At 38.9% G+C, this 21,194-nt stretch overlaps 1 long non-coding RNA gene across 1 annotated transcript in view; it reads right to left on the bottom strand.

The window, feature by feature from the left end:
* The window catches only part of LOC114135840 (uncharacterized), a 51,226-nt gene extending 30,568 nt beyond the window's left edge, over nt 1-20,658 (bottom strand). Inside the window, exons 1-3 of the long non-coding RNA XR_003593664.1 lie at nt 20,568-20,658; nt 18,093-18,265; nt 3,274-3,452 (exon numbers count right to left, since the gene is read on the bottom strand). This is a non-coding gene — a long non-coding RNA (uncharacterized LOC114135840). The remainder of the gene's footprint in view (nt 1-3,273; nt 3,453-18,092; nt 18,266-20,567) is intronic.
* Between the last annotated feature and the right edge of the window lie 536 nt (nt 20,659-21,194).

Here is a 21,194-nt window from a genome sequence, read left to right as displayed (position 1 = left end):
CTCAGAGTGAACACAATTAGAACTAAAGCATGTGTGCCAAAGAAGTGCAGGAAAAAGGGAAAAAAAGAAAAGAACGAGCTTTCTCCCAGCCTGCGTGCATGCAGGTGTCTTTGGGTATGTGCAAGAATGACCCAGAGGTGCTCATGCCTGGCACGAGCCTAGAAGAAACAATCCCTCTTCGTTGCCAGCTTCAGGATCAATAAAAGGAAAATTGCAGTGACTCATTAGAGGAAAAGTCCTCACAAAACAGACTTTGTTACATGTAGACCAACAAAAAAAATTTAATTGTTTTCTTGCTTTAAACAGCTGCAAATAGAGTGACTAATTTCAGACCACACAATAAAAGTATCTAGAGCTGTGCAATATAGCAACCAAGGCTGGCTAATAAATCAATAATCATGTACAATGTGATAGACACGTGATCAATATCAATAGAAAAATCAGTTTATGGAATGCCCAATAATTTCACTGAAGTCAAATTGAAACTGCAGAAAATCAAAAATTGAGAAGAAAAAAAACCCTGAAATTTTCTGGGAAAAAACGTGAAAATTTTAGTCTTAAAAAGTTTCAAATATTTTGAGTTTTGAAACTCAGAAATGTCTTCTATTTTTTTTTTTTTTTTTGAGAATTTCTAAGAATCCCAAAATTCCTGATATTTTTACATTTCATGTTATATGCTTTGTCTCCTGGATTTTAATTGGACTGTATCACAAATATCTGGACACTGTCATGGCAGGATCACACGTCACATGTACTAAACCCAAACCCTCTACCAAAATAAAACCAATGTACAGGTAAGTAGCAAAAAAAAAAAAAAAATGTGTCAGTTTTTCTTCTTCTGCTCATGATCTGACCAATTATTTTGTTCATCAGCCTTATGTTTGGTGCCACCCTCTGGTAGAGTGTATTACGTCGCCATCACCACACAGGCAACACCGTCACAGATTGAATTTCATTTGTTTTATAGACTGTGTGAATCTTTATAGACTGTGTGAATCTTATGCCCTTGTGTGTAGATAGAGATCATCCCTTCAGACATGTAATTGAAAACTTCTCTTCTTAAATATCCAACATGTTGGGAGAAAAAGAGGAATATGCATCTACAGTAGTTTAAGGAATAGAACTTGTCTGACAAGAGATGAAAAAAGAAAGTTCTACTCCAGTAGACAAAAACATCACAGCGTTTCCTACCTCATATCATCCTAAAAGATGAAAAACAAAATTCTTCCTCTTAGTAATCCAGACTTAAGGGAAAACTGAACAAAACAGAGTGCTGCAATCAGTTCTTACCGCGATGGGATCACTAAAAGAAAAAGAACAAACCCTGATATCCATCTGTTTTGTCTTATTGTGATGAGTAACATTTTGAGTAGCTGGATAAGTAGATCTGAAAGACGCTGGATCCAATTTAGATTGTATTACACTGGCGCAACAAAAGTCAGTGAGACACTGGTGAGCTACTCATTGTCCCAACCTGATAAATATAAACAGCTACACCAAAAGGGGTTCAAATACGCTCAGATATTGCTTGAAGACTCTTCTGCGTCGGCCGCATAGCGTCGTGTCTGGCTTTCACAAAGTCGGTGACAATCACGTCTACGTTCGCCCGAAGGCAGGATGCACCGCGAGTCCCCACACAGGGAAAGTCAAACAACAAGGCGCCTCTGGCTTGTAATACAACTCTGAAGTGCCGTTAAAGCCCCCGGTGCCAAATGATGAATGTACAGTAAGCACTCGTTTAACGGTAAGAATGTCGAGTCGGAGCCCCAGGGTCACGTCTCCCACTTTTGTTCAGCGGCTACTGTGGCTGAAGTACGTGGGACCTCTAACAGTTATTGGCTCATATTTCTTGAAGAGCTGCACTGAGACATTTCATCAGCTGCATGACTTTAAGAAATACGAGGCTCGCAGCTCAAAGATAAGAGGTTCTGTTTCAGCCCGGTTAAATGCAGGTAATTCATTCAGGTATTTGCTAATGGACTCTGTCCCTTCGCTGAGCTCCCCCCCGCCCCCTTCCATTTCATCCTCATGAGTAAGATGTGTGTGGTTTTCAGGTATTTTAAAGCTTACACGAATCTTCACATGCATACATCACCCTGAAGCGAGGAACATTTTATATCTTCTTTAGCACACCCTTGTTAGCTTGATTAACTTGTAAATGTTTTAAGGTATTAGAAAATGAGAGCACAATTTAAGCAAAAATTAAACTAAATTGAACTAAAAGGATGATTTTTATATTATGTGTGAAATTGTATGAGTAAGTGTGATTTTTAGTTATGTTTTGAGCTACAACAGAGCTACTTTGGCTAACCTGCAACAGTTATGCTACTAAAGGTATTTTATTGTCAGTTTTGAAAGAAATCTGCCTCAAAACAGCCATACATGATATTACTTACATCGTATCCATGTCAACATCATCGTATAATGTCAACATTTAGAAACGCAACGTTTAAAAGAAGAACCCAAAAGCTAGGCAAAAACAAAATCCTCTCAGAACAATTGTAGCTAATGGTTCCTTTAATATTTTTGTTACAAGTCCTTACCTTCTTGAGTTTCTAATGGAGCTCAGTTTTTAAACCTCAAAATCCAATGAAGATTGTGGGTAACTGGGTCTACACTACATTTCTACTACGGCCAACATTTCCAGTGTACAGAAATTTTGCCATTAGGGTTTAGAAATTTTAACTGTGTGGAGGGCTTTTAAAAATCTCACTAAGTACATGTGGACAAGTACGTATGTAGCAGAAAAACCTCCATTTTGCAAAATCTCATGCCTTCACCTGAAAATTAATACGTCTCTAGGGCTTCATGAAGGCTGTAATAAAAAACAGGATACTTTTTGCTTCTGACAGTTTGTCATCAAAAATTGGAAGATATCACTTCATGAGCATGTACAATGCAAAACCACCATCTGTAAAAAAATAAATTAATGTACCTTTTAATGTGTTTTAGCCTTTGGTGCACCAAAACTAATGAGGAAATAAATTACCAATTAATTGGGATGTTTAAGCTTCATTCGTATTAATAAAATTACTGTAATTAAAAGATAATTAGATTAGTTTTCTGATAACATTGGAAAGAAAAAAGTCAACTTTTCTTATAGTTCAATTATTATTTTAAAAAAAAAATCTTACATCTGTATTGTTCTTATATAATCCGGGTAAGTTAAGCAGATTTTAAAAAAAGTTTAATATTTTTTCTCTGATTTACAAAAAAAGGTGTTTTCACCTCTTTAAAAGAAAAATATGGACTTGATAGGAGTCTTTTACTCACCGCTCTGCTTGCAGATGCATTCGGTCCCTGCTGTCTGACGGACGTCTGGGCCCCAGATCACAACCTCTGTCCAATTTATGCTCCACTTTGGCTGCAAGGCCATGCGCCTGCTCCTGTTGTTTATGTGGGCGTTGAAAAGGAGGACCTCTTCACTCTGAGGGCACGGTGCCAACCCCATCCTGTTGGAAAAACATAATAAATAAACAAAAAATAATAATTTAGAATACTTGGAATGTGTGAGTTTTACTTTGAGGTCCATAATGATTCTATTGACCTCAGAAGAAAGAGGAAAAAAAAGACCTGAGCCAATGCTACACATCAACTGCAAAGATGGGACGTTTTAAATCCTTCAAGCATATATTATCATCCCTACTGTGACTGCTGGATTAAGGAGGAACTGTGTAAAAATGGCAAAATGTAAGAAAACATAAAATAAGGACATAGGCAGAAGAGGAAATACCTGAAAAAAGAAAAAAAAAAGTCTAAACAGCACAGGATCATAACACCTGCTCAGGATTGTTCTCTAAACCATCTCTTAAAAAAAAAGCTTTAACAAAAACATATATTTTTTAAATAGTTTGGACTTCTGTGTCATTTTGACTCTGAAATCCAAACATATATGTTATAAAAAATTGAGAAATTGAATGCAATATTTTAAAGAGGAACAGAAAATAGCGATAAAGGTAAATGTCGATATAATTTTGCCCTGTTGCTGCTTTAACTGCATTCTTATACAGGGATGCAAATGGATTTTGTACATCAACTACTAATCATGAAAATATAAAAATAAAAATTAAAAATTAAATAAGGAACACAAAAACCTCAGTTTGTTTATGGACGTCTAGCTATTTGAAATGGTGCTTTCTTTTGTCTTGGAGCAGATTCTCTTTAGCTTCACTCCATCACAACAGCAAACATGAATTATAAGATCTTGGCTCTGTTTGACTTTGAAAGGTCAACTTTTACATCTGCGTGTCCCAAGCAGGTCATGTGACCACGGATTAAAGCAACACCAGAATCCAGTGGAACGGCTTATATGTGCAAGCCGACCATCAAAACCGACACAACTACAAGATTTTGTTACTTTTAGAGGAACGTTCTGTAGAAAGGGGAAATGTTAAATCTGTCAAAATATAATTATTTCTGGCTTTTTAAGAGCTACAATTTCCGATGACGGCAGTTAGAAAGGATCATCTTGAAATGATCTTCTCAATGTTTTGAGACCATTTTCAAGTAATAGAATAATAATGACATAATAAGGCAAGAACATATTCTTAAAGATCAATAACCTTTAGATTAGCATTGCAATTGCAATTAGCAATTTTGGGGCTAATTGCCTCCATACAAAGCAGGTAGAGCCTCTTCTATAGACTATGTATCAACTAGACAAGCTGCTTTTGGCACAAGGCAACCATGTTTAGAAAAACAAAACAAGAAGCATGAAAAAAAAAACACATCATAAAGTGACATCATATGAAGGAGAAGTGAAGATTTTAAAGAGGGGGAAAAAACATCCCCATTAACTGTTGTGCTTACTTGAAACATAAGGAAAGGAAATATTAACAGACACAAAATTAGCTGAAAATCCAAACGCAGCAGCGTGTTTCTGCTACTGTGCAACTTTTACAATCGATCTCACTCTGCCCGATTTAACTCTGAGTTCTCCCTGTTCATACACGCTCACGCATACCAAGTGATGATATTTTCATCACCCGGTTATGATGAGGTAATCAGCTATAAAGAAAGGTCTCCACCAACAGCTGCACTGGAGTTAAACTTGGCTTGAGATGGGACTTCACCCTTTTCTCTCCCCACACCTACCCTGTGTTTCATTTGATTTTTTTTTTTAAACCGTCTAACCGAAAGGAACTAAACTAATGGAAATGAAGCGTTTTAGTCAGTGTTAAAATGTCGGGAACGGCTGTCACAGCCGACGACCCGCCGGTGACGAAGACCTGGCGAACGCCGCTGAGGTGAAGACAGAATAACAGAAGAAGGTGTGATGGTTCAGAAAATCTCTCATTTCCTCTTTTATAACGTATTCCTAAAATATGCGCAGACAGCAGCGGGCGACGACAGAAAGATCAAGTACCTCTCCGTCTTTTGAAAACACGTAGATTGGTTCTTTGTTCAAGTAAAATGAATTATGGCTGGAAAAACAAACGACAACAACAAAAAAACACATCCAAAGCAATTTGCAGGTATTTTTTTTTTTTACGTCAAATTAATGTGACAGAAATTGATGCTGCTGCTGAGGAAAAAAAAAATTAGGAATCCAGGCAGGAAAACTTAGCATAGAGTACTCAGTGGGGGAAGTTGCTACTACATGAACAAGGTGCACCTTTACTTTACAGGTGAGCAGAAAGCATGAAGCTGGAGCCTCAGTTCTGTCATTTCAACATCACTGTCCCATTCAGCTCCTCTTACAACAGAGTCAACCTGCACTCTGTCAAAAACACTTAATCTTACCAAGTAGATTTGCTCTAGTTACTGTTGCAAATATCTTCGTACACTTGAAACAGGACAAAACTAACTTACAAGTAACTTTTCAGCATGATCTAGGAGCTTGTTCTAAGTAAATAATTGCATTTGCTGGACGATAAACTGTCCCAGAAGTTATTGCGATAAATGATAACATTGTTGTTTTGAGACCATTTCCAAGTAATATAATAATAATGACGTAATAAGGCAAGAACATATTCTTAAAGATCAATAAACTTTAGATTCTAATGAGCATTTAACACTGGAACTGGAAGACTTTTTAAATATCCCAAATAAATAAAACAAAACAACAAAAACAAAAAATTTAATTAATTCAAAAGTTTCTGTAAACAAAATTGCCCTTCAAAAGAAATAAGAACTAGATTAGCACCAGAATGAAGACTTTTGTCATCCACTTTTTGTTAGAAAGAGAGAGAAAAGAGAAAAACAATGAATTAAAACTAACTCAGTCTCTTGATTTATCATGCGATTAATTGATTTATTGAGACAGACTTAGCTGTTGGTTGTAATGTTAATGAATTTTGATGGACCAAGGTCAGCCCAAACAGTTATTTTTCTTTTATTGCACAAACTGAAACCAAATGTATGTTTGTGCTTTTAGACCGATTTTCCGCTTGATTACATTATTTCTCTGAAATTCGACGTAGACTAAATGAAACTGAATCATATCCAGCACAGAAAGAGAGTGACTTTTTTCCCCCCACATTAAATCCACTTTCAACATGTCTGATTGCTCATCGACAAATGTTCTGCAATAAAAACAAAATCTACGCAGTATTACAAGATGTTGCATTAAAACAATATGACATATGTGCCTTCTGAGGCAGTGGTGGGTAAAACGATGAAATCAGATTTCCTAAATGACAGTGGGGATAAAATATTAGTCATTTTAACATATTACAGCCCTCCACCATGTAAAGTTAGGCCAGTTTTTATAGGAACAACGAGCTGTTACCTGTCTTGTTCTGGTGTGTTTGTGGCGGCAGTGTTAGAGCGGCCCTTGGGGAGAGCAGGAGCCGTCATCAGGGATCAGATGGTGAACAGGTGGCTCGCTCTGTGGCCAGGCCGTTCCCTAATAACTGAACCCTAAGTGCGCATGGTGAGAACACATTTACAGCTCCCCCAGGGCAACAAAGGATTCCAGGCAGGCCTGAATAAAACGCCTGTGGGGACATTTCCCCTGGAAGAGCGCACCTCTGGCGCTTGGCTCAGATCTGTGGTCAGACGTGTAACCGCAAAGGCAGGATGGAGTCGGAGACGGAGGAATCTTACATGAGGTTTTGGGAGTTTGCTTTAAAGAATTAAAAATACTCGGGGGGGGGAGGGGTTTCTATGTGATTCTAAGGCTCCTTCTGGCAGAACCATAAACTAGCTTCTCTCTCTAGAAAATAAATGCAATGATTAAGACTACAAAGCAGAAAATCGTGAGATAATGGGAATTGAGTTCAATGTTCAAGCTGTTATTTTTGGTTAAATAAAGTTACAATATGTTCACCTGTAAAGGCTGCCCAGGATTTCTTTCATTCTATTGCATTTCCTCCTTAACTTTGAACAGGCATTTCAACAAGCAAGTATATATATGAATAAATTACGAGAAGAAAGTCATAACATTACCAGAATAAAGTTGGAATATTATGACTTTATTCTTGTATTATTTTGGCATTACTGTCAAAATATTGACCATATTCTTTCGACTATTTTTGTAACATTATGATTTGATTTGATTTACAAGTTTACTCTTGTAATATTTGTGCTTCATCCTTTAAAGCACAAATAGCACATGAGCTTAACATGACGTAAAGCCCAACAATGTGGATTTTACATAACACTGTCCCCTTAAATTTCAGCGAGTCTTTCCTGGTTTAATAAGGTCCTCATAAAAAGGTAAATATCCACTGGAATAGTTCAGTTGGTTTTATATGTTACAAAGATAACAGAGAAATTAATAAAGATTATCATATTAATTTACAGTTTCCATCAAGAAGCAGGACTAAGTGAGGCAAAAATCATAACTTAAACCACCTGGAGTAATTTAAAACCCTACAATGAGGTAAGACGAATAAAGTTCAGTGACTAATTACTGCCTCTTGTGATGGTTTAGCTGTTATTCCATTGAAGACATTACGAGCTCATGAATTATCCACAGTTAATTAAGTTTTCTGGCTCAGCAGGACAGTCCTTCTATCCATCCCCTTCGTGGAGAGAAACCTAAGAGCCGCAGGTTTGGATTTCACAGGGGAACACCGTAGAGAGCCGATACGTACAACGTCCCGGTTAATGTTACGGGTCCAGAAATGTGCTCGCCGGTGATGTATGCGCGCTGTCAGCTGACATTACACGAAACATTCTCCTGGCCATAAGCTCAGCCGACTGCTCCGGATTAGTTTAAGTGCTTCATTTGATCCTGTGAGAAAGCCGAGGCTGGCTTGATCAAAGAACGGGACGACGAAACATCTCATCGGCGTCGGTGGAACTGTTCGCGGCGGACGGGACGACTTAATGCGAACGCCTCCAGAGGAAATGAACGCTCTCCGGAGAAAGTGGTTTCTGGACGGTTTATGCCTTTCAGTGCTGATTACAACTTCTCGATACAATTTTGACACAAATGTCAAATGGTCATGAATGTATTTCTTTTTTTTACCTTTATCAATAACAGTTTGTCTCATTAAGAGCCAAGACTTGTTTTGATCTAACAAAAACAAAATTACAAACACAGCAAGAAAACAACAAATTAAGTAACTGAAAATAAATAGCTGATAAAATGAGCTAAAAACAACAGCAAGTTTCATAAGACGATTTCTCTTAGTTAGATATTTTCTAGGCACATACTGCCATTTTTTTAGCATAATCAAATCATAACTGTTGCCTTCCTTTGTTATCAAAATGTTATATATACCAAATATGACTTAAAAGATCATTTAAAACCTTGAAATTGGGTCTCCAACTATTACTCTTTCTGAAACTCCGCCATAAGGAAGTCATCACAACATGGCTCCTCTATTAACCCTTTAACAACGTTTTTACCAGTGTTGCACTGAGAAGTAGCTCCTACAATGAGCTCTGCTGATGTGCAGTTCCAGCAGGTGTTTGCTAATTGTGGCTGGCTAGTCTGAAGGAGCGAAGTGGAGGCGATAAAGGGGACGGGCTGTTCTGCAAGACAGAAGCTCGGAAGCTTGGAAACTTCAGTTCCTAGGAGGAGCTTTGTCCTCGAAGGCAGTGCTGGGTTCACCCAGGCCTTGTGCACAGCTGAATGGTTGCCACGGGAGATTAAAGGATTTCTCAAACACGCATGGAAGGCGACACTCCGGTTATGGTTTAGATGAGGGAATAATATAACATGACGTAACGCTCAAGAAAGTTGATTTTACATAACGCTTTCCCTTTAAAAGATATTTAAATTGTCCCAAAGGAATCAGACCGTCTTCACTTTTTGATGAGTCAGCTTTTTTTCTGTTTATAAGGCTAACACCAGCTCATTTACTGTTGTTCTTCACCATATTTGGTTCAGCATTTACATCATTTTATGTCATTATTTTTCTCAATTATAGAGTGAATACATGGTTCCCTGTATCCTGTTTCGAAATTCTTAGTTCTTATTTACCTTGTAGCTTTCACTTTTGTGTTATTTAGTTACTTCTACCCCTCCGTTCTTAACTCAGCTGCAATGTATTCAATTAGTCGCACCTTATTTATGTTTCACTGTAAACATTCCCAGTTATAAGCCAGTCAGTTTTCTTCCATGCTAGTTTTCCTATCCTATACATGTATGAATAATAATATATTGAATTTTGGCATATAAAAATGTTTAGAAACCCTAAGGTTGAGTTTTTTGAGGGAGTATTTAGCAATCTTATTGGATTTCAAATGGCCCATCAGCAAACAGAAGGAGAAGTTATGAACGATGATGATGATCTGCACAGTTTTAGATTTGTAGTCTGCCCGTAGTTTTAGCAACAGCAGTGGAAGAAGTGAACGAAGCCATCCAGTCTGTGTTGGCCACGCTTTCAAATATTTACCAGGCTAACTCCCAAAACGTTCAATTTTAGAATTAAAAGAGTGTTCTTTGGCAAGGCACATTTTCTGCTTTTCTTTTTCCATTCCGTCTTTGGTAATATAAAGTTCCTGAGTAGTCTATAAAAACTTTGGGGAGAAATATACATCCCACATTTTATTTTCTGACACAAAATGACCATTCCTTCTTCCAGGAGCTTTTCCTCACTCTACCCAAGTATCCCTGGCCCCCTACTCAGGAGGAGAGGACATAAATCCACCCCTCTCCCCACCTCCTTCAGCGATTACACAGTATTAAAGGAATATGATTCAGGTTAGACAGAGAGCAGGGTTTAAGAGAGGGGCGACAGGAAAAACTCAAGCTCAACTGGAATGACTCTCATTGACACATTGGCTCCATTCTGCTCCCCATTCTCAGGAGATTTATTACAAAAGCCCTGTTAGTGATGATTGGTCATAGTAAAAAAAAAACAAAAAAAATATATTAGCCCTGTATATCAAGCTTAACAGGTCATGGTTTAGCTATGAAACAAGAGCGGAAACGGTGAGAAACGCTTTTTCATCTTTGTTCGTAAATACACACTATGACAAATCAGGCACTTCGAGGGACTGGTGGGAATGAGAGGAGACTGAGTGTGTTGAAAAGGTCATGTGACTGTACTGCAATAACTACAACAACATATCAATCAGATGCCAGATTTGGCAGCATTGGATACGTGAAGTGATTTGGTGCAGAACTGATCCTTTAGCTAGCTCTCAGTTAGCTAAAAAGTCACTTCCACCAACTCAAAAACACTAATAATTATAAACATTAGTTCTGCTAATGTTAATATACCAATATGATATTTAGCTGAAGCTAATGTGCTAAATTCCACTATGTCAATATCCATCATGTCTCAATGGAACGACATGTGCTCTACAGGCCGTAGTTTTTCAAACTTTACCATCCTGAGAGTTTACAAAGCATCCACATAAATAAGTGTTTAGAATTTATCTGGAAACAAAAGTTCAGGGGAAGCTAAGCGGCTAAACGTTTTCAAAGTTAGCAAAAATGCTAAAGCACTATCAAAACATTTTGCTTATGCTATTAGCGGATTAGCTCAAGTGTGTATATTTAAAAGCAAAAATGAGTTTTAGTAAGAAAAAATATGTCTCTGCACTATTCACAGCATGCAGATATTCAATTAGTTGTGATGTCCCTGTGGTTTATCTCCCTGATTAAATAAAAATATAGTTTGACTATATGTCTGCATGGCAGCCCAATAAAACTGAAGAAAACACAAAGTAAGAACAGAAAACAAAAGAAGAAAAACTAAAATGTTTAAGCTTTTCTCTGAGTGGCTTTTCAGAAATAACTACATATTACCAAGCAGCATATTTAAGCTGTTTTGAATTATGAATTCCTTCAATCATATGTTTCTAGTTTTGTGGATGTTTCTGCACATAACATAAAGCAGAATGCAGGAGAGGGAACGCACTGGATGAACTGTCAGGGTAAGAGGATGACACAACATCACACAGGTCAACGTGACAGTCTCCACACTACTATGGAAGATATCTGTCTGTTTTTGCAGATGTAACGTATGACTGTAAGTGTTTATGTAATGACTATCATCACTCGTCTACTTTATTCCTGTTTCAGCCACAGCGGTACGAACAAAAACAAAGAGCTTAACGGTGGAAGTTTACATATCGCATAGCATATTACGTTTATTACATGTCAAAGGTCTTCACAATATAAATGTAATGTAGGTTATAGCAAGTACATGTAGAACTTATCACGTCCGTGCCAGGAACCTGAAGTAAAGTAAAAGGACTTTTTATGTTCCTCATGTCCAACATCTGGAAATCTGTGGTTCATTTGTGTGACTTTGTCTGATTAATATTCTAGTTTTGATCATCAAATATAGCTATGTTTCTTGTCTTAGAGAAAACTCATCACAACAAAACAAAACAACCACCACACAGACCAAGTAAGCCAGATATTTGCATACAATAACAATAGAATGACAAAACATTTCCTACTTTAATTCTGTTCAGATTATAAAGATTGTATTTTCCAAATTCCAGAACAACAAGAAAGATTTTTTTTTTCTTTCTAAATTCAGAAGTTTACAAAGGCTACATGCCATACATTTAGTTAATCTGGGAAAGCTAAAATGGCTGGTATGCTAATAAACTACTTCCTTCTAAGTTAGGCAAAATAATAAGAAGGAAATTGTCGCTTCATTCTTGGGCGCCACATTCATCTGTTCAAACAATAATATGTCATGGGAATATGGAACCATAACACAACTTAGCAAACAGATTCTGTGTGCCAGATCTGATGTCTGTTGGTGTGAAATGTGTGGATCAAACCCACGAAAAAGTAAAAGAGCTTGTAGAGATGTTGGCTGAAACTGGGAAAAACAATTATCAAGGGAGTCAAGTACTGTACCGACATGAACTGAAAGGCCACTCAGTGAGGAAGTAGCCATTATTCCAGAAGATACATAAGTCAAATTACAGATTTGAAAATACACTCAGGGACAACGACCTTAATGTTTGCCGAGATTTCCTGTGGTTTGATGAAATTAAAATAGAGGGGTTTGGCCATAATGCCCATTGATGCATTTGGAGGAGCAAAGTGGAAACTTTCAGAACAGAAATTCTAGCCGCGCGGTACAGGAGGTGGAGCTGTGATGCTGTTGTGAGATTGGTACACTTCATAAAACAGATGGCATCGTGAGGACAGAACTTTAAGAGAGAATGTTGAAGCAACATCTTAAGACATTGGCCAGGAGTCTGAGGTTTTGTTTGCAACTGAATCTTCCAAATGGACAATGACTGTCGGTGCCAAATCAATCACAAAGTGCTTTAAGGACAACAAAGTCGAGCTTTTGGGGGCCGGGGTCAAAGTCCCGATTTCAATCTTATAGAAAATGTTTGGGAAGAGCTGGGAATGTGTGCAAGAATCGGGCAACATTCAGATCTGATTCGGTTTCATCAGTTCTGTCTGGAGCAATGGGCCAAAATTTCTTTATGAGAAGCAAATCAAAACATCTGACCCAAGTCATAATGTTTAAAAGTTATTTGTACCAAACACTAACACGTATGTAAAATTCTGAAATTGAAGAAAGCAAAAACCAAGATAAAAAAAATAAAAGCTTTTACCTGTCATTATTCTGGACGTGGTTAAAAGAATTCATTTTTGCAAACCCAACTGACCTAAAACACGAAAGATTTAGTCAAATTTAATGTCCGTCTCTTTGCAGAATGTCTGTAAATATCTGGCTTAAACAACACGTCCGACTTGATCCTATAGAAACAAATCAATAGCAGCAGTATGACTCACACACCACTTCGAGTCTATACAAGTTTGGCTACATCTTTAATAAGAAAACTAAACACTTGTTGAGTGTTTGTACTTTTTAACAGGCTCTTGGCGCACAGCTAAGCAAAGGCTGCCCTGTTTGAAAGAACACACCAGAATGTGAAAGAGGCCCACAGACTTTCCTTGGCGTTCCCCCAACCTCTCCAATGGGTCTTTGAGGTGAAAGTAAGGAAGGAAGGACTCTTGTTGTTTCATGGCAAGCTCAAACATGGACGTAGCGCGTGAGAAAACGTCTGAGAAACTGCAGTGCAATTGGCTTTCATGCAAGGTTTGGATTATGAAAAAAACCCATTTATAATTTCTTGTTCTTTTCAAATGTGTTGTAAGACTGCATCTGTTGAAGTGACAGTGCCTTACCAAGTCACTCTTGTACCAGATATCCAGATCTTCACATGTAGAATGTAAAGATTAGATGTTGCTCCTTGTGTTGTTTCACACAGTGCCTTGCAAAAGTATTAAAATCCTTTGATCTCTTTCTTATGTTGCCATGTACCTACCATGAATTGGAATGTATTTTATTGTAGTCTGCCATTGCTATACTACAACCCCTACATAGGCAGACTACAATCCTAACATTGACATCATCCTCATATGTGACAGCTCTATAGGTCGCCTTCAACCAGAGAAATCAAGCTCAATGGGAGAGATCCCAGATGGAGCACTGAAGGGAAATGAGAGTTGGTCGCAATAAAAAAATTGAATAGGAAAACAATGGCCAGGCTCGGTTTACTGTATCACACTCTTTCCGTCTTTCACATGATGATTACATGCAACTCGGTGAGCTATTCCCAGCTTGATCTCTGACCTGTCTGAGGTGTCACCTGGTCTGTGTGATGCTGTTTCTTCACCAATGTTTTCCAAGCTCTGAGGTCTTCACAGAATAGCTGGATTTAAACTGGTTTATTTTTTAAAAGGTTCAAGAGCTATTACCGTTTTGGAAGGCACCATGTAAGACAAGTCAATGAGCAATAAGTCTGGACTATCTCTGGAAAAGAGGCTCTTACAATGGGACTGTTAGACACAGCGGACAGTTTTGTTAACGTGTCCCCGGGGGGCTAAGGCGAAGGCAGGCATCAGCAGAGTCCAGCAGGCAATCATGCAGGGCAAGGTCTTGAGGAGGAAGCATGATGGACAGGAGGGGGGAATGGCTGGACGAAGTGCCTGGGAACCTTACTCTAAGAGGATGACAGCTCTATAAGTCAGGCCCTGATAAAGCAGTCAGCAGTGACAATCTCTTGGCCCCAGTCCGTCCTGCTCAGATAAAGTCAGACAGGCCATCCATCAGGCTGTAGACAGAAAGCTCTCCCGTGTTCGCCCGCCAAAGTGGAAGCACCCTAATGACCAGCTCTGGCAGGAATGCAATGGAAGCTATTGCTCTTGAGAGGCAGCGGTGGCAACAAACAAAGATGACCGCAGACCCATTGGAGAAGCCGTGCATTGGTGTTAGTGGGAGTGTGTGAAGTGCCGCCCTGTTGAGAGGTAGAGGTGCCATGTCTCTGAATATAAAGGGTGAAGAAGGTTGTTGACAATGGCTGCCACACAACTTCTTTTATAGCCAAAGGGACCACCACGGTGGCTGACAACCGGGCAGCTCCAGACAACCTTCATACCGTAATGAGAAAACAATTCGCCGTGGAAGACTGCAAATGTCACATATCACATTCCACATGTCAGCGCTGACAATGCAAGTGCCAAGAGGAGGGGAGGGGGAACGAGAGCTCAAACTTTGATTTTGAAAAGATGCGTACATGCAACTGGTGACAATATTTCAGGTACAAAAGGCAGCCTGCTTTGAGGGAAGAACAATGTTGTACTTGTCATTATAGTGTGCAAACATTTTCACCGAAATTTCTTTTTATAGCTCGTCTTTTATGAGCAACTCTTGTCGCTCTGTCTTCTTCATCTCACTCTGTTTTCTTTCTCCAAGGTACCGGTCACTGTGTCAAGCTTAAGAAAGTAGAACCCACAACACAAGAACAAATATAAATTTCCCTCCGGCGTTTATTCAGTGTTGTCCTGAGTATAAGTGGAACATTATAAGCAACCCAATTCATTTGTACCTCTTCTTTTTAGTCCTGTCCAATCAGACTCAACCAGTGACCAATCTAGTGGTAGAACCATAGCAATTTAATCTAAAAATCTTCTAAGTTATATGTTTAGTCCGATACAAACCATTAGACTACATCCTGCACAGAACAACAAGCGCTGTTGCAAGACCTTTTAATGACAGCTTCTTCTAAGAGTATTTTCACACCTGATAGTCTGGTAGACTTGGTTCAATTGGGGACCAAAAATTAAATGGCATCAGGTCTTAGTGGTTACAGAGATTTTTTTGTTAGTTGCGTCAAGCAAACACTCTTCAGCAGCACAAAAGCATTTCAAAACGTTACAGATGTTGTCACGTTGTGTCCTATGTATGCTAGTGTATTGAAAAATGTGTACTATTTCTGTCAAAGCATGAGGGTTTGAAAGAGATTCTGTGGAAAGTCAAGTCCTGTCACATTTCTGAAGCACGTCTTTCCCCTTTTAATCTCCTCCCAGGCTGAATAGTTTGTGGGTATTAGGATCAGGAGTGTGGAATACAATGTTTGTCAGGATGAGTTATGTTGCCTTTGCCATTACGTCACATCTAACTTTTTGGGGGCTTTAAAATAATTTTTTTCATGTTTAACTATTAACTTACCAACAATGGAATGAAATGTCAACGCTTTATGAGCCAAGTGGTCAAATAATAATTCACTGACTTTAGGAGAAAGTAGATTTAATATGTATGCAGAGAGTCTTCATCAGGCAGGCAGTCACTTGCCATCCTGTTGCATGAGATTAAGTGGCACTATCTTGTCAGTGCTGCAATATTTCAGTGGCAGTTGTGTAAATGCTGTAGGAGGGGTGAAAAGCTATTACGTCTCTGTTAGATATAATACCTTTGAATGTTTTTTGTTTTTTTTCTTGGGTTGCTTGGAAATACCAGGTTACTGTTTACCACATGCCTCCATAAAGTGTCACCTTCAGAGAGGACTGTAGCCTGGCTCTATGACACAGGATCAATCTCAGCCAGAAATAGCAACTAGTCTTGATTTAAGAGTCAAACAGCATTAAGAGCATTAAAAAACAATAGCATTCCTGCGTTGCTTCATCATCCTGCTTTATGGAAGGAATTTCTGCATTAAGGCGTGTGTACTCTGCACCCTCTAATCAAGCTTTAAGATTTAACTCTTTTTTTTTTTTTTAAACTTGGCAGCATGGTGAGTGTGAAGGACAGTCTTTGTCCAAGAATGCAACCCTTTCTTCAGCTACGATTGCCATGCCTCATCTCCGCCTATTCTGTGTACCCAAACACCTTCCTTCATCAGATCATGTTCAAACACTTCTTTAATTACACCATAACACGTCGAGGTGGCTGAAAAGGCAATCCTTCACACAAAACATGGCAAAGGAATTACGCAGGGGAACGTTTGCCTTGGAACTGTCTCACTGACAACACAACACAGCCAGAACAAATGGGACACACAATGCAGAAAGTGTGTCAGTCTAACCTCGTCAGAAAACAGGGTGGAAATGCGTCAGAGGAAGAGAAATCAAGCTCCACAAATATAGAGTATACTGTTGTTTGCTGCTTGTTGTATTAAAAGCTGAGCAGGTTTCAATTTTTTTGCTACTTAAATTTCAGAATGACGCCCATTTTTGAAGATGCCCCCCATTTAGGGGCTTTTTTGACCAATTATTGCCATAACATGTTATCCATTTTCAGGACTTTGATTAACTTTATGTTGTATCATATGTTTTTGACTGTAGTTATCCTATTCATGTAACTTTAAAGCAACAATATGTAGACTTGCACACTTTGCCGTATGCGTATATCTGTCGTCAAGTGGAAGGAGATTAAGATAAGTGACACAGAGTTAGTCGTTTTCATGGTTAGCGTTACCTTCCACAATTTTCTTTTACCTGTTTAGCGGTTTAGTGTTAGCTTCCCGTAATTTTTTGTTGTTCAGTGTTAGCTTCTGCTAATTTTTTTTATGTGTTTTGTGGTTTAGCCTTAGCCTCTGCTAATTTATTTTATGTTTAGCTGATTAGAATTACCACAGCTAAGATTCTTGTCTAGCCAATTAGTGGTTAGATGTGTTCACCACTGACAATAACTACTGCTGATTTTAGCACAAACATATGCTCTCCATTACGACTATGGTGGCCATTTTTTGAAAAATGTCCAGCAGAAAAAGGAAACAATATCAAGAAAATATATAGACTATGATTTGACACCAAAAGTGTTCCTTTGTGATAAATGTTGGAAAATTTTGTGTAAAAATAAGTTTTCCTTGATGATCATGGTGGCCATCTTGAATTATTCAGAAGTTATGGATTTTGGCGTTTCTTTTTCTTTTCAAAAATGCAAGCTCTAGGGAACATCTGTGCCACGTGAGGTTCTGGAATCTGCATGTGAAAGATTTCTATGAAATATTCAAATATCTGCTGCACTCTGAAAGGCTTGTTTTTCAGCTGCTTCTCATTAGCTAAATTCCAATGCTTGTGGGTTACAATGTAGCATAAAGCCACAGGTACAGCTACTACTTTTATTCTATGAGCAACGATAAAGTACATTTCCTCTGAGGTAAAACATAAGGCTATAGAATGTAACACAGAAGGAGAAAAAGCCAAAGGAAGAGAACAGAATCCAAATACAAGCAAGTGGGATTATCTAGGGACATCAGTGGCCGACTCTTGATGCTGAGGCCTCTTCACTATATCCAGCACTGCTGCCCAGGCATGAAACTGTAATGAATATTCAATCACCTTGTGTCATATTGGGCTGTGGGAGAGTTGCCCTGGCAGGGGATCAGACAGAGATAAAGACTCCTCTACCTTCAGCCTGATGCTGTCTGCAAACTGTACCTGCAGCCCAGTGACTGTGCTGATATCAAAGGCAGCTCACCTGGTCTGTATCCAGCTGTCACCGCTTTTCCACTTCATCTGGCCTGAAGGAGCATCTGTCCGACTCCTTGAACTGAGTCCAAAGTCTCATCAAGGCCCTTTTTGCTTATGGACAGGCGGCAGGCATGAGCTTTAGCTCCTTCAGGGAGCCGGAATCAGTGTTTAGAGAGAGCCCTAAAGGAAATATTGTATATTTATTTGAGTATTAAGTGTTGAACAAAACCGATTCCATCTGATTGACTATAACAGCTCAAAACAAACAGAAGAAATTACAGTAAAATCTTTTTTTCCCCAGTTCTTCTTCCACTATTTTGACACAATCACTTTTCTCCTGCATTTCAGTTTGTGTTGCACCATTTATTCTATCAGAAGCTCATTCATAACCTTGAGGCTTTCAGCCATTGTCAGTCTGAAACTATGGTGACTGAAGAATAAAAGGACTCACATGGCTCTTTCATAATCCTTTTAACACACTCATACCTGATGCTGCAAGGTAACAAAAAGGAGCTAATAACGTTCTCTAGCCATGCAGGCGAGAAGTTCAATGTGAAGAAAAGCTTTGCGGGAAACGTTATTCAGAAAATATGTGCATTAGTCAGGTGTTGAGTTGTTAACACCCTGCAACAAGCATTCCTCGAAATTGGCTAATATCAGTTTCAGTACTGCTAAATTTGAGATGGGAAATTAGCCAGAAATTCTCAAACAGTGATGAAAAATTAATTATTACACACTGAACCACAGATGTAAGGGGAGAGGTCCAGCCTTAATTTTGGATTGTCCAGATGCTAAAGACTCTGGTCATTGTGGGCTGTCAGGGTTCACATGCCTCTTCAAAGTAGACAGCAGGCTACATGAAAACAGATACCAAATTCAGTAGAAAACTCTTAAGGTTCCTACACACTCAGGTCTACTGTGAGTACTCTGTGAACCGCACTGACTATGCACGCATTGTCTGCGGACGGTTGAGATTTCATAGTCCAGCGTAACTATTGCATTCAATTCTAGTGGCAAATGCTGTCATTTCCCCACAATCCAAATGGATGCTAGTAAGTTCAATAAACTAGTTGGGCACCTCACCCAGTTTCTTCTGCACCAGGGCAGCAGCCCAAGTGGCAGTCTAGCTGCTGCGCGTTCTTAAAACTGTTTGCGCCGACTCTCAAGCTTATCAGTTCAACGTCGGACACAAAACAGTTCAATGTGACCACTGTTTCCTGCCTAGCAGGCTACTAAGTGACAACAAGAAAACGTACGCGGCTGAAATTTTGTAAATTTAAATGGAAGTACGTCACCATTAGTCGTGGCATTTAAGCTACTTCCCTTTGTGCAGATGCGTCCGGCGAACGTCCACTTTAACCTCGACCTCCGCCGTGTGACGTACATCTGAGTATGTACGTCACATACTTGGAATATCAGTAGTAGTAGTCTTCTGATATTCTAGATCACATTCACCCACTTTAGAACTAAATGGCACATATCTTAGAGCAGCAGTCTCAAACTGCTGTCCTCGAGGGCCAGTGACCTGCAACTTTCAGATGTGTCCCTTGTCCTACACTTGATTTCAAACACTAAACCATGTCTCACTAGCATGAAGTCCAGCTCTACAGAACTCTGCTAATGAGATAACACTGGAGCCAGGTGTGCTGATGCAAAGAGAAATCTAAAAGTTACAGTAATTTGAGACCACTGTCTTAGAGCCATGGAACTCAAGCTTTGTCAATTCCCCAATATTAGCAACAATGGTCGCCTACAAAGCTGCGTCAACTTTAAATTGTTTTCTGCCTTAAGTCCTCCTTCAGGTCCATCTGCAACACAAATACGTGAGACCATTTCAAATTTAGTGTAACTTTTTCAGCATTACAATTTAGAAAAGCTTTCAATGTCAGACTGGCCACGTTTCAAAAATGCAATCTTCTACACTAAATAATCTGAATCATATAATTGTTTCCTTAACTAATAACTGCAAATGAATGTTACTTGTCAAATTTAAATTACCCAAGGGGGGCTGTGAAACTAATCAAATGTGTTTTTCAATTTTGGCTCCAAACAATTACTAAAACAAAGCAAATACAAATAATTAGTATTACAATTATTTCCCCTCACATACTAATTTGCAGATGGACTTTTTGGGGGGGGGGTTTACTACAAAATGCTTTTAAACTAAATTTGCTATTGTCAGTTTTAGGACTGACATATTTGTGATTGTGATTTTTATTTTATTTTTTCAAAATTGAGCAGCCTTAGCTTGGGTGCAAATAGAAACTATTGATATTTAATGATATTTCAGGTTTACAGCAAGATATGCCTTGTTTGATCGATGCTAGCTTAGGTAACCAAGAAACAGGTGCAAAAAATATATATTTTTCATCCAGCTATATGGATTGTTTGAAACAGGCCAAGAGTCGCTGTGTTCAGTTATTCTAAGGCACCAAACGGTGTATAAGGCTACGTTTACACAAGACCGCTGCCAGGAACCTACCAGCATTTTCGGATATTGGTTGTGGAAAAGTTTCACGTTTGACGAGGCCGCCATCATGAATCTCCTGTAGTTGTCATGTCAGGCCACTAGATGGCGTTGGGATTTTAACACGTCCCTGAAACGCGCATGCGCTTTTGACCGTTAGCTTCCACCTCGCTAGCTTCCACTCCAGTAACCCGTCTCTGAAGACCCGAGGGTGAAAATGAGCTCCGTGGTGAGATCATTTGTCCCCTCTCCGGCTTAGAACTACACAGTTAAAGTTATAAATATAGCAGAAGAAGCGTAAAAGAAAAGACTTGTGAGTGTTTTTCTTTTCACTGCAAAAGAATGTTTTTGGCAGTAAAGATGGCCAATGACCCCATTAAGACTTGAACTAAAACTGCCCTATATGTGCTACAAACACTTATGATTGTGTATCTCATCTTACAGCAGGATAAAGATAGTGATGATTAATGCTTTGGATTCCTAAGGAGAACATGTTCATATGTAACCACTTAACACAGAGGTGCAAATGATAATGGCGGACACCCCAAAGATTTTCACAAAGGTTTGAAGTTCAGTAGTGCACATGCTTTATTATTCAGCTCACATCGCATGTACACTCCCTTGTTCAAAGAATTACACCCT

Source organism: Xiphophorus couchianus, chromosome 20 (assembly GCF_001444195.1).
Source record: "Xiphophorus couchianus chromosome 20, X_couchianus-1.0, whole genome shotgun sequence".
Taxonomy (NCBI): domain Eukaryota; kingdom Metazoa; phylum Chordata; class Actinopteri; order Cyprinodontiformes; family Poeciliidae; genus Xiphophorus; species Xiphophorus couchianus.
Note: the sequence above shows the minus strand (reverse complement) of the source record. Positions and strands in the feature narration are given on the sequence as shown.